The sequence below is a fragment of the Anas platyrhynchos genome, chromosome 4 (genome assembly GCF_047663525.1).
Source record: "Anas platyrhynchos isolate ZD024472 breed Pekin duck chromosome 4, IASCAAS_PekinDuck_T2T, whole genome shotgun sequence".
Classification (NCBI taxonomy): domain Eukaryota; kingdom Metazoa; phylum Chordata; class Aves; order Anseriformes; family Anatidae; genus Anas; species Anas platyrhynchos.
Genome location: NC_092590.1, coordinates 28,951,083 through 28,965,199, shown reverse-complemented (window position 1 = coordinate 28,965,199; position 14,117 = coordinate 28,951,083). Strand labels below are relative to the sequence as shown.

Sequence of the window (14,117 nt, the reverse complement as noted above, 5' to 3'; positions counted from 1 at the left end):
CATTGTTCAAATACATTTTAGGAAAATATTTTAATCCTCTTTTCAAATTTTCACTTTGCTAAAGAAGTGACACTTCTCTAGTTCTGATGTAGCTAAACTTTAATAATGAAATGAATGACAGAAAACATAGTGCATTGGGTTTCTTGTCAAGCTAGCATACAGCTTCCCTCTACTTTTTCTTCTAAGAGGAACCAGCTATAAACCTGATTACTTATGAGTTCCTCTGTCATCCTAATATAGTAAGAATAAAAAGTAAGTAAACAGCTGTTACGGTCATAAGAATCTAGCAATATTCTACCTTAACAGGTGGTGAAGAGGTCTGGGGATATTTATGAAAGCTGGAGCATATCAGGGTATCAGTAGCAGCTTATAAAACAGTAGCAAAGGCAGACAAGGCATGATAATCAGCATGTCTCTACTGCATATAGTGGTAAGTCATTGCTGCTTCATGATGTCTTGACTGGCATCTTAAATTTCTTCATGTAGTGGATTTAACTTAGATTGTTTAGAAAAATACCTGGCACCAAAAGAAATCCAAAGCTCTCTGTGCTATTAGTGCATTAGATCAAGTCAGGAGTTGCAAAGCATTTTACTTGCTGTTAAATGGAAATTTTTAGGCATGCCACATGATGCACGTGACATCTGCAACTTGACAGTGCTAGACAGCAAAAGAAAAAAAAAAAAACCCTCATTCCAGTCCTGAAACAGATTTTTCTGATAAGTTAATTCAGCATTAAGCATTTTTTAATGCTGTATAAAATAGACACTATTAGAGAAAAGGGAATTATTGTTATTATATCTTACTTTTTAGACACCAATCACTAATATACTGGAGCATGTACCAGAGTATCTATGTATGTATGGTCTCCAGCAAAGATTGCTACTTCAAAGACAGCCTTGCACCTCAGGGTATGCTGAGCTTCTTCTGTTATCATAAGGAAACCAGAAACATATCAAAATGATTGTCATTAAAGCTAGAAGGTGTCAGGGGATAGCTAAAAGAAACTTCCTACTGCTTGGAAGCCACATCACATTGAAAATGCTTGAGTTTCAATTTATGTGCAGGAAGGTAAGGCAATGACAAATGGCCATTATTACTATCTTATTTCAGATAAATTTGATTAAAAAAAAAAAAAGTGCTCCAAACAATTATATACTATAGTATTAATTTGTTAAATGGGTATCTATTTGTCAATAATTGTTGCAGAAAGGATATTGAGGCAATGTCACGTGAGAAAAAATGTCATGGTTGGATCTGTAGGAGATGGCATGCATTGGAATGGGTTTCATGGTTTTCACTGGGACTTGCTCAGTCTCCCAAGACGGTTGTTGCTTATGAGGCTGTTAGCACTGATTGGAGTATGCTAACCAGGTGCAGGCATAACATCCTGTTTATCTGTTAAGTTCCTGTGTTCATGTATCCTTGCATAGTATTTATGAAGTATTTCAGTGGTTTTCTACCATGTTTTGCACTGTGTTTATCTTACTGTCACATAAACCAATATGGAAAACGGTAAGGAAGGCAAAGAAAAGAAGGGCGATGTCCTACCAGTGGTAGTCACTTCCCATGAGAACCACCACAAGAACACCAGGGTTTTGCATGTGCATCATCTGAACAACAGCTCAGGAAAAACCACATGGGATTATAAGGGTTGCTTGTTGTTACTTTTGCTTTATCTGAAGAGTTGATTTGGTTATCATATGTAATCAGTTGGTTATGCTGATTTCTTCCACTTGAGAAAGCTCTAAATGATAAGTGCAGAAATTTCTCTGTCCAGTCTAACTCACAACACTTTAGTGCTCAGTGCTGTTTGATGGTTACTGCTGTCCACTTGCACAGAAAAGCAAAGACAAGCTCTAAATCTAGAAATTTCATGTTTTTCTGTTAACTAGCTCTTTTAATTAATTAATTTATTTATTTATTTTAACTGCCAAATACTCCTACCTATAGACTCTGTAGCATGTGGGAATGAAAAACTTCTGGATAATCAGTAGTTTAAGTAAGAGCAGGTGAGTAATAAATGAAACGTGAACAGAGGCACCTACTCTGAGATGCTTCCAGGCTAAAAGACAGACAAAATTGCTCAGAATGATGCAGGAGATATCGGTGGCTTTCTGTATGTACAGATGAATGTCAGCATCAAGTTACAGAGAAAACGTATTACTCTCCAGGAGAGTGGTTATTTAGAACAATTTTTCAAGAAGGAAGTCTGGGAGTCTTCTTAATGGGGAGCAGGAGCCTGAGCCACCCTAAGAGCAGGGCAGAGAAAGAGAATGAAGATGGAAAGTAAAAAATGAAACAGCAGACTGACAAAGCCAAATGGACAAAGCAGAAAGTGACAGAAGACAACAGGACAAGAAATAGAGATGAACTTTTGATGTTCTTGCAGGCTGAGGTGGGGAGTTCCAGCTTGGTTTAGTAGGGGCTGATTGAATACCATTCCTTTTTCCCTCACAATGATTTTTCAAGGAATCACAGAGTACAAATGATTTGCAAGCAACCTGCAGTTAGTAGACAAAAGTTTATAGGGAGAAGGTGGGGGATGGGAGAAGAACAGAAAAGGAGAATAAGTGGGACCTTTTCTCCCCATACATAATTGTAAATATGTCACTCGATATCAAATCAGAAGCAGCCTTCATGCTTTTCATGTGGCTATGACAACAAGAAAACAATATTTACCCAGGGAAATATGTTTGTCTCTTATTTTTCTGTGTTGTTCTTAAGTGGCAGCTTGCTGGTTAACTAAAAGAAAGCTTGGTTAAAATTACTTTGATAAATTTAAGGACCTGTACATGAAACAAGTTTGGTCATAACTACCTCTTTTGGAAAGGTGACATTTATGTTTGCACTTTGATTTTTAGATTGTGCTTTCCTTCATAATGTGCCTTCCTACCTAATGCCTTTTCAATAAGAGAGTCTCCTGAGGTGGTCTTCTCCAGACCCTTAAGATCAGGTCTGGAAGGTGGAGTGATCTTTAGTATCTTCAAATTTATGTTATTTCTGCATTGATAAGGACATTTTTGAAGAGGTAGATTCTAAATCTTTTGTTAATGGTAAGTAATACATTACTATGCAAACGGTGCCATTGAATTTCCTGTGCTGTATCTTTTCTATCACCTTACTTTGGGTCTCAATGAAATGTGAACTTGGATTGCTTCCATCTGAGTCTGAACTATTAATTATATTTATGTGATGGCTTATGCTCTTGCTCATCTTTCATATGTAACATTCCTGCTTTTGCCAGGAACACATGGGCTTGGAGTAGAGCCTGGTTTGCATTTGAACTCTGCCCCAAAACTCTGTTCCAATTGTATGTGAATAGTCTTCCATAGTTGCCCCAGCAGATTTAATGCCTTACCTGACTTTTTCTGCCATATTCAGATACAATTCTTATTCTTCTTTTCTTAGAGTTCCACCTTTATTAAAATAAAGTAAAAGTAGCTGCAAGATAGTAATTTCATTTTTAGGGCATCTCTTTCACCATAATGACCAGAAAAATAGCTCAGATAGAATCACAGAATCCCACAGAATTGTCTAGGTTGGAAGAGACCTCAAGATCATCGAGTCCAACCTCTGACCTAACACTAACAAGTCCTCCACTAAACCATATCGCTAAGTTCAACATCTAAAGGTCTTTTAAAGACCTCCAGGGATGGTGACTCCACCACTTCCCTAGGCAGCCCATTCCTTGTGAGGCAGCCAATGCCTCACAACTCTCTCAGTAAAGAAGTTCTTCCTAATATCTAACCTAAAACACCCCTGGTGCAACTTTAGCCCATTCCCCCTAATCCTGTCACCAGGCACATGGGAGAACAGACCAACCCCCACCTCTCTACAGCCTCCTTTAATGTACTTATAAAGAGCGATAAGGTTGCCCCTCAGCCTCCTCTTCTCCAGGCTGAACAAACCCAGCTCCCTCAGCCGCTCCTCATAGGACTTGTTCTCCAGGCCCCTCACCAGCTTTGTCGCCCTTCTCTGGACTCTCTCAAGCACCTCGATGTCCATCTTGTAGCGAGAGGCCCAAAACTGAACACAGTGCTCGAGGTGCGGCCTCACCAGAACCGAGTACAGGGGGACAATCACTTCCCTAGACCTGCTGGCCACACTGCTTCTGATACAAGCCAGGATGCCGTTGGCCTTCTTGGCCACCTGAGCAAACTGCTGGCTCATACTTAGCTGACTATCCACCAATACTCCCAGGTCCTTCTTTGCCTGGCAGCTCTCCAACCACTCATCTCCCAGCCTTCCTGGACTCCTCTGCCCTTCAAACAGCCTCCCAAGGGACTCTACCAACCAGTGTCCTGAACAGTTCAAAGTCAGCCCTATGGAAGTCCAATACAGTGGTTTTACTGGTCCCCTTCCTGGCTTCTCCAAGAATGGAAAATTCTACCATTTCATGGTCACTCTGCCCAAGACAGTTTCCAACCACCACATCTCCCACCCGTCCTTCTCTGTTTGTGAGGAGAAGGTCTAGTGGGGCACCTCCCCTGGTTAGGGAGGTGCTAGCTGCATCAGGAAGCTATCTTCCATGCTCTCCGGAAACCTCTTAGACTGCTTTCTCTGGGCTGTGTTGTGCTTCCAGGATATATCTGGGAAGTTGAAGTCCCCCATGAGAACAAGCGCTGACGATTTTGCAACTTTTGTCAGCTGCCTGTAGAACTCCTCATCAGTCTCCTCATCCCGGTTCGGCGGTCTATAACAGACCCCCACCAGGATGCTTGCCTTGTTGACCTTCCCGCTGATCCTAACCCACAGGGACTCAACCTTATCGTTCCCAGCCTCAAGTTCCGTGACATCAAATCTCTCTGTGATATAGAGAGCCACACCGCCACCCCTTCCATGCTGCCTGTCCCTTCTGAAGAGCCTCTAGCCAGACATTGCAGCACTCCAGTCATGAGAGTGGTCCCACCACGTTTCCGTGGTGGCAACCAAGTCGTAGCCTGCCTGCTGCACGATGGCTTCCAGCTCCTCCTGTTTGTTACCCATGCTGCGTGCATTAGTGTAGATGCACTTCAGCTGGGCCATTGCCTTCTCTCCCAGCCTTGCCATTGTTCCCCCTGGCACAGCTCTAACATGCCTTGTTTCAGCCCCATCCCCCTTCTCACCTAGTTTAAAGCCCTCTCAATGAGCCCTGCCAGCTCCTGGCCCAGGATCCGTTTTCCCCTTAGAGATAGGGACCCGTCTGCAGCCATCAGGCTGGGTGCTAAATAAAGCGCCCCATGGTCAAAAAACCCAAAATTTATGTGTTGGCACCAGCCTATGAGCCACATGTTAATCAGGTGGGCTTTCCGTGTCCTCTCTGTACCCCTCCCTGCCACCGTAGGGATGAACGAAAACACCACCTGTGCTCCTGCTCCATCCACTAACCGTCCCAGTCCCCTAAAGTCCTGTTTGATGGTCTTCAGGCTTCTCTCTTCAGTGTCATCACTGCCAGCCTGGACTATTAAAAGAGGATAATAGTCAGAGGGGCAAACCAGGTTGGGAAGCTTTCTGGCAATGTCCCTGATCCTAGCCCCAGGGAGGCAGCAGACTTCCCTACGGGTAGGGTCAGGCCGACAAATAGGGCCCTCTGTTCCCCTGAGAAGAGAGTCTCCCACAACAATCACCCTTCTTTCTGTCCTGGTGGAGGCAGTCCTCCTCCTTGAGTTCTGCCACGAGGCGGACCAGGTCATCCACCTGCTCGCACCTCACACACACAGTCTCTTTGCCCCCCGCCGCAGGTGGTAGCAACAGGCTCAGGCACTCCCTGCACCCGGAGACCTGAACTGCTGCAGTTCTGAGCGGGCAGTCGGTCTGGGTGTGTACAGACTCCCTGGAGAGCGCACTGTGCCTGGTGTACACCATTACAGCTGAGCTAGCTGTAGACTGCCGTTAAGGAGGTGTTCGTATGGGCAGGGGGGAGCGCTCTGCCCTTCCTGCTCGCCCTGCCTGCGCAAACTGCCGCACTAACTGCCGTGCCACTCCCTTCTGACATGCCACGCCCTGTTTGCCAGTCCTGTTTGCTTGCGCTCCCTAGGGGCAGCTTATGAACGGCTGGGGGGGGGGCGCTGCTGGTTCCGCCTACACCTTCTTCTCACCTCGTTCACCTCCCTCACAAGGGTTGCCGGGTCCTGGTGGCTCCCTCGAGTGGGCTCGTTGCCGGAAAAATTAGCCCTGCCTGTTGGATCCCCCGCTCCACTGCAGAATGCATCTGCCCCGGAGCCGATCACCTCAGCAAGTGGCCAAGCATTTAGGAACAAGAGCCCTCAAAAATCCATTGCAGGATGAATAAGTTGACTGTCAAAAACATTGCCAAGGAGCAACGTGAAAACATCTTCTGGGATCTTGTTCTTGCAGAACAGTCTGGTGCAGAGGTAAAGTCAAAATAGAAAAAATAAATAAAATGCAATATCTACAACAGAATGAAACAGGACATATGTACAGGACAAGGTCCTATATTTCTTTATACTTGAGAAGTCTTAATAACTTTTATAGTGCCAAAGATGTCAAGGATGAAATTTTAAGAAGAATAGAAATATTATTTATTATGAAATCATACTATATATATATATAGGCAATATAATTTGCCAATGCTTTGACTTCCTATGTCTCTTTCTTCCCTGTAGCCTCCAGCCAAAATTGGAGAATTCTGAAAATTCCTTCTATTTGTCTGGATTGCACAAGAACACTCTACTTCAATCCCTGTATCCAAAATCCCCTCTATTCCAGGCCTGAACACCTGGAAGCATTTTTGGAAAAGGGTGCTGATGGAACTATCTTTGTATAAAAGTTTTCACTCACTTCCTGCACATCCCTGGAGAAGTTTCCGTCCATGGGGGGTGATGTGGGATACTTCCTTTCTCTGAATTATCTCTGCAGGAGGTGGTGGTATCTTATTTCTGGCACTATCCACTAATATGCAGGCAAATGGAAAGGCAACCTTTGGCTGGAGAGTGCAACAAAGCAGAGCCTGCAGCTTTCACAGGGAATGCTTCTGAAGAAAGTCTCCTGTTTGTGGTCAGCAGTTCACCACCGTGCTGCCTGCTTCCACCACGTGCATGGGGTGGATGCTATGGAGGAGAGTGGAACTGGCTGTGTAAGGCAGGGTAACACAGATGGTGTTTCTGACCTGGAAACAGCCCATGTACCAAAATTCATCTTTCCCCTGCAGCAAGTGGAGAAGACCATGGTGGAGCTGGCTGCCCCCCTGAGGTCCATGGAAGACCATGATGGAGTGGATACCCACAATGCAACCTGTGGACAGCCTTGAAGGAAGCTGCAGCTTGTGGAAAGCTCACATGGGTGTGGGTTCCTGGTGGGAACTGTGGCTGTGTGGAAAGGAGCCCATGTAGGAGCAGATTTTCTCATGGGAACTGTGGCCTGTGGGGGACCCGTGCTGGGGCAGTCTGTTTCTGAAGAACTGCACCCATGGAAAGGACTCATGCTAGAGCAGCGAACTGTGGCTTATGGGAGGGCTCCCACACTGGAGCAGGGCATGAGTGTGAGGAAGGAGCCAGACATGAAGCATTTTGAACTGACAACACCCACCCATTCCCCATCCACCTGCACCGCTTGGGGCTGGAGAGGAGGTGGAAGAATCAAGAGTAAAGTTGGGCCTGGTAAGAAGGGAATCTAAGGTGTGTATGTTTAATAAATTGATGGTACATTACATTAATTTTCCCAAGTTGAGTCTGTTCTGCCCATGACGGTAATTGCTAAGTCATCTGCCTGTCTTTATCTCAACCCATAAGCTTTTCAATCCTACTTTCTCCCCCTTGTCCTGTTGAGGAAGGGGAGTGGGAGAGTGGCTGGATGGGCATGTGGCAGCCAGCCAAGGTCATCTCGCCACAGCGTCTAGACATTTAGGCATGTATCTTCTGGTATTTTTCTCACAGGAATACAACTAGCAAATTTTTAAGACTTGATAACCATATTGACTATATAAACACGAGTGTTAGCAAAAGCAGGCTAGGGTTTTCTGAATGTTTTTATACATATCTGTGTGTAAAAATATGCACACTTACACACACATCTCAACTGCTTCAAATAAAGCAACTGAAAAAGTCTTTATTTTTTTTAGTAATAGCTTCACTGTGGTATCCAAACCAGACTGGTTTGACAGAAGTTTTATGAGTATCTGAATGCTAGGAATATTAATAAAGCCTATTAAGACATAGCAATTACTAGACATTTATATATACTGCTGTGGCTTATTTCGTCTTTTTAATATGACTGATGTTTGTTATCTTTAGCTAAAAATAATAGTCATCTTTTACTCTGACAGTCCAAGAGAGTAATCATCAGGTTAAATACACAATATGTTAATATTATGCTAATGGTAAATGGAAGAGATTTTAAGTTTGACATTGCTTTCCACCAAATGTCCTGTGAATGCGATATACAAAAGTTGTTTTGTTTTGTTTTGTTTCTTTTTTTCTCCCTGTATTAGCTATAGGACAAAAGTTCAGCTGATACAAATTAATAACACATACATTTTATTTTTAGCTCCTGCTATAGATCTTCTGTATCAAGATGTCAGTGAACTGAAAGGACAAAAGGTAAAAGCGCAATGACAAGGGTAAAGTACCATTATTTTTTTTTTGAGGAAAAAATCCACAACCCTGACTCAGAATACTTAGTGGACTGTGTCATTTTACTGTCACTATGTGGTTTCACTCTGTCTTCCATATTAATAGCACTAAGAACAGACTCTCAGAGCACCTGGAACTGTTAATTTTCATTAGTGTTTCTAAAAGAACAGATGAGCAAAATGTTTTCCTATTTGCTGCAAATAAGAAGAAACATTTCACTACCCATCTTTGGTCAAGATGGGTTCTGGTCCCACTCTTCCAGGTGAAGAGTTACAAGAGGGACCTCTACATTTAATAGACTAGCTGAAATCCATACAGTTTTTAACACTGAAGAGTGAGTTTAGAAAATATTACAGAATTTATTTATTACAGAATTTATTTCTGTTTTGATTGGATTCTTATGCTGGTGCTACGTAGCAAAAAAAAATGTTTGTTAGATTGAGAGGGGCTTTATTCACTGATGCACCGTTTAGACTGCTGCCTCATGTAGAGTGAGATGAAAAGCACAGACAACATGGATATATCTTTAATTCTTCTCTTCTGTGAGGTCTGGGCATCTTATTCAAGGTGTTACAGATATGCTTCACTTTGGATTCACAAGCTGTAACTCTTGAGTGATTTCTTTCAAAACTCTTTCTTTTAGCTTGTCCCTTCCCAGAGGTGGTCTTAGTCTCCCACAACAGCTTGGTAATTAGAAGACTAGAAGACTTGCCTGGGATATGGGGGAGACAAATTTAAGACTTGCTTTTTCAGAGGGGGTTTGAGTCTACATCCTCTGTCTTCTGGGAGAATACCTGAATTATTGGGCTTTTGTGGAAAATTCTAATTTGGGCCAAAAAGTTCAAGAACCTCTGACCTGTAAGAGAGGCTTGAGGGAATATCCTTTCTCTTCCAACACTGGAAAGGGAATGAGGAATCCCAGTTCCAGTGTGGGACAATGAAGTTTGCATTAACTCTATTAATGAGTCACATGATTGTGCAATCTACATGTTAGTAAACTGCCATGCAGTATCAGGGATCTGATGTACAATATGCTGTGTCGTGTAAAGTTGATCATAAGAGAGGGAAGTGCTATGCAAAGATGGGTGTTTGTTGTTGTTGGTTTTTTTTTCTTTATTTGTTTTGTTTTGTTTTGTTTTTCCACTAATAAATAGTAATTTATTTCAGCAACTGGAAAAGCTATAGTACCTTTTATATATAAATTCAAATTTTCCTTTAAACAGACTTTGCTTTTCCCCCAGAGAAACTGTGTCAGTATAGATGAAAATGGTACAATGCTGGGAATATTTCTGTGGCCTCATAACCTTAGCTTTTTCTGAAATCCTATACTCTTGTCGTTTTTTGTTTTTTTTTCCTAGACTGATATTGTATACCCTGCTAGCTTCCTTTCTATTCCTGGAACCAATGTAGCTCTTTTTAGCTTCTGTCTACTTTCAGTTTCCATTAGAGCTGTGAGACTCATTCTCCTTCCTTTGTGTCCTATGGACTGTCCTCAGGCCACCTCATCTGGTCCCATTTAGGGATGGAATTGCTAAATACCACCCCTGAACTGACACCTTCCAGATCTACCCATCACATTTGACCTTTCTCTGTCAGCCTTGTTTCTGTTGCTGCTGTGCTGCTGCCAACTCAAATTCAAACTAGCACACCTGTGTGCTAGTCTAAGCATAAGCTAGCATAAGCTCCAGAGTCCTGCACAGCTCCAATGAAAGGTGATTTGAGTGGCATGTTACCTCTCTTGCATCAGCCCCTTTTAGTGTTAAACATGCAGCCAGAACTGCCCTGAGCAATGGCAATTTTTCTCTTTGCCATGGATGGACCTGCCAATTACATAGCCAAAGCTCAGCTGTACTATGCATGACACCAGTTTAGCAAGTGGGAGTAGAACAGAGCGGAGAAAGAAAGACCCTTTGCTCATGTGGCTGTGGAAAAAAAATCTGATTGCAGGGTCCTTGTGTGGAAATCAAAGTCCTGTGCTAATGAGGAAATTATTTCAGTGCAGGCACATATTTTCTGAAGTCCATTTACACTTTCAAACAACAAATGGCTTTAATTCTTGGTCATTATATTTGGCTAGTCCTTGCAAGGGAATGATGGCAAGGCCTGCTGTTATCACTAGGTACATAGCCCCAGTGTTAATACCACAGATTAAATTGTATTGCAAGTAGTGGTAATGAAGATTGCTGTGTGCTGCATTTTTATTACAGATATTGTACCGTTGTAATGTATACATCAGTGCTTCCTGTGCCCTTCCATTGATCAAGCTATGACATATGGAACTGTTGAAATAATTATGAATTGAGGATACAAGTACAAAGATCCTCCAAAATTGACTACATTTCTGTAATGCATAATTAAAATGTTCATGTCAGCAAATAATGTTGATTGCACTTGACAGTGTATTATGCTAGTGTTTCATTGAACTGGCAGAGATACTTGCAAAAAAATGGTTATGTTTTTAATAGGAAGGGACTGGAAATCTATTTCCTTTTCTCACTTTGTCTCCTTACCTATAACGTGTCTTTGTACATATGGTAAGTATTGACACCTGGGACAATTCTGAAGAATATGTAATACATACAAAGAAAACAACTATTTGTAAACTCCCCTGGCTTTTTAAATGCAACCAGTCGAAAGAAAAGTGAGTCAGTTCACTGTACTTTGAATAGTGAATACCATTCTTTGCAATAGAACTTAAAATTGGACTGGCAACCCCAGGCTACAAGATAAACCAAAACACAGATTGTTTATTCCATGGAAGATGTATTCTAGATGTATCCTAGAAGATACAGTGCTTAGGACACTGTCTTTATTAAAGCCATTCTTGATTAATGTCAGTCTGTGGTCATAACCAGATTTAAGTTCTTTAACAATATGATTGAATAAAGTTTTCTAATATATCCTGTCCAGTCTCCTCTCCTCCTTTATCCTCCCCATTATAGGCTCACTGTTTGTTTCTCTGATTTTCTCAGTCTGAAATTTTAAGTATGATTATCTGCTTTGTTATACAGCTGGTCCTGCTGAAATCAGCAGTGACCTACTAGTCATACATTCAATATCTATTAATTCTTTTCTTCTTGGTTGGTAATGGTATTACCGCGCTGGTATTATCCAGTAGGCAGATTTTCATCTTGGGGTAGTGTAATTAAAGTCTAAGTTTAATTCCACATCTCTTCGGTAGAAATGGATTTATTAGCTGTGGAAGATAAAGAGGAGTAAAACAACACTTAAAATAACTGAAGGTTTTCCGCATTTGGTTGTTCAAATTAGGAATACAAACTGATGCTGAGTTTGATTAAAACTTAAAAACAAAAACAAAAACAAACAAACAAACAAAAACTTTTTACCTAAACATTAAGGAATGCAGCAAGACCATTACACTTTCAAGGTTTCATGCTGTTTTCAACAGAGTTAAGTGAAAAGGTCTGCCTTCAAGTTTTGGTGAAGAGAGGGAAGGCAAGGGAAGAATAAGAGAAGGAATGAGTGTTCCCAGTGGTTGCACCAAAATCACCTTGTTTCCCATTTTCTGTGTTACTAAAATAAACATTTACTAATCCCAATACTTAGCCTTTTGCCTTTGCTATTTAGCTCTGGGAAACCTTTTACCTAGAAAGCATGATATTGCACTCCTGATCTGATGCTAGGATAGTGGGCAATTAGCTGCTGATTCAATTGCTCCTGAATGGCAAACTGGGAGTGGCATATGCCTATTTCAAGACCATTTAACTTGATGTTCAATGTTATTTAGCCCAAACCATGACTTTTCAAAACGTGTAAGACATGCTTGGAAATCTTTTTTTATTAATTAACTCTTCTTAAGAATGTGCCTTTCTCTAACCCATGACCTTCTCAATTCGCTTTTGGGACTGTGTGACTTGTATATAGCACATGAATAGTGACTTGCAAAATATGAGATTTTGAAAGTCTTCTGTTGGGATTGACAAATTTATGCATGCAAAGTATGTACAATAATTTTCATGGGGATCTTTCTACACCATCCTTCATTAGACTCCACAATCCAGACATAGCCCAGCTTCTAAGGGTACATAAGCCAAACTTCGAAGTCACTAAATATATAGGTAGATGCTTAGTGTAACTTTCAGAAGCAGCTATGATTCAGGTCAAGCTTCTTACTTTAATGTCATTTATGCATGAGATTTGTATTTCCCAGTTCCTTACAATTCCAAAAGGAAATAGTTGGTGCAACAACATGAAACTCCACTCAATGATGTATTCATGACACCTATGACTAGGCAGTGCTCTCAGACTTTCCCTGCAAGAAACAATACTATCTATTAAAGATGTTGCAATACTTAAAACACTTTCTAGCAGAATGGATCAAAAATATCTAGGGGACCATTACATACTAATTTGGTATAAACCAATGCAAAAAGAAAATGGGTGTTTAGAACAAAACATTTAATGAAAAAAAAAATATTGAAGCGAGCCATATAAAAACAATAAAATAATGGTTCAGAATAAAGTTGGTATTCTTTTGAACTCAGCGTTTTAACTTTGAAGTTTTTTTTGTTTTTGTTTTTGTTTTTTTTTTTTTTTTTTCATTCCCAGGACAATATTTCAGACTACCTCTTCAGAGATAGTGTAAGAATTTGAATATAAATTTAGAATGTAGTTTTCTATTTAACAACTGGAGTTTAGATTAGCAATGGACAGAAAACAACATGAGTACAGGTCTATAGGCAATGTTTCGTAGAATATTTTGGGAAAATGTATCAACATAGTTCTTGTAGTTCTATCCAGATACTGAAATTGAATAGAAAAGATGTTAATAAAACCTTTTTCACACACACATGCACACACACACACACAAATATCCACCATCAGCAAATTTTATGGGATTTAGTAAAAGATCCAGGAGAATTTCCATTCCTGGATGAAAAATTACTGATTAAACAGTTACTCCAAGTATCATAAGTGGATTAAGCAAGTATGAAAGGTAGAAGTCTCATTAGCACAGAATGAAAATATAACTGGTCTGGTTACAAAAAAATATGATATTGATGTTTCACATTCCTGTTGTAATAAAAGTAGACCATTAGTAGTACAGATATAATACACTTCATTTCCATCACTACTATAGATTATATATAAGAAAAATATACCGATGTCAATCAGAAATCCTGACAGCAGCAGCCACCAGTGCCAGGCTGGGGCTGAGGAAACTTGGGAAAAATTTTAGTACGTCATGGGTACGAAACTACCATGCTTTGAGGATTAGTTTGGGATAGGAAAAACAATAATCAGTGTGGTCCCAAAGGATTCTCCACTGTGAACAGATATATCTTAATGGGAGACAAAAAGAAGGGACCCATCACACTGTCTTAAACCTGTGGGAATACAAGCAAAACATCCAGGGAATTAATTCTTGATAAGTTTGATAGATGCTCATAATCAGAGTATCCCAGAATGTGTATATAATGTGTTAACATTATATTTCTATTTAAGCATTTGAAAAATACTGTGAATCTGACAGTGCAGATCTCAACAATGCCTATGTCTCTGGATATGCTTATTCTGTTGTGATG

At 40.9% G+C, this 14,117-nt stretch overlaps 1 long non-coding RNA gene across 2 annotated transcripts in view; it reads left to right on the top strand.

Annotated features, from left to right (window-relative positions):
- Positions 1 to 11,417, top strand: part of LOC113843631 (uncharacterized) — an 89,264-nt gene extending 77,847 nt beyond the window's left edge. Inside the window, exons 2-4 of one of the 2 annotated variants that reach the window (XR_003497222.3) lie at positions 7,152 to 7,599; positions 8,486 to 8,538; positions 9,215 to 11,417. This is a non-coding gene — a long non-coding RNA (uncharacterized lncRNA). Of the gene's footprint in view, positions 1 to 7,151; positions 7,618 to 8,485; positions 8,539 to 9,214 lie in introns of both variants that reach the window. The other variant, XR_005265861.2, reaches the window with a different exon arrangement.
- The last annotated feature ends 2,700 nt before the right edge of the window (positions 11,418 to 14,117 follow it).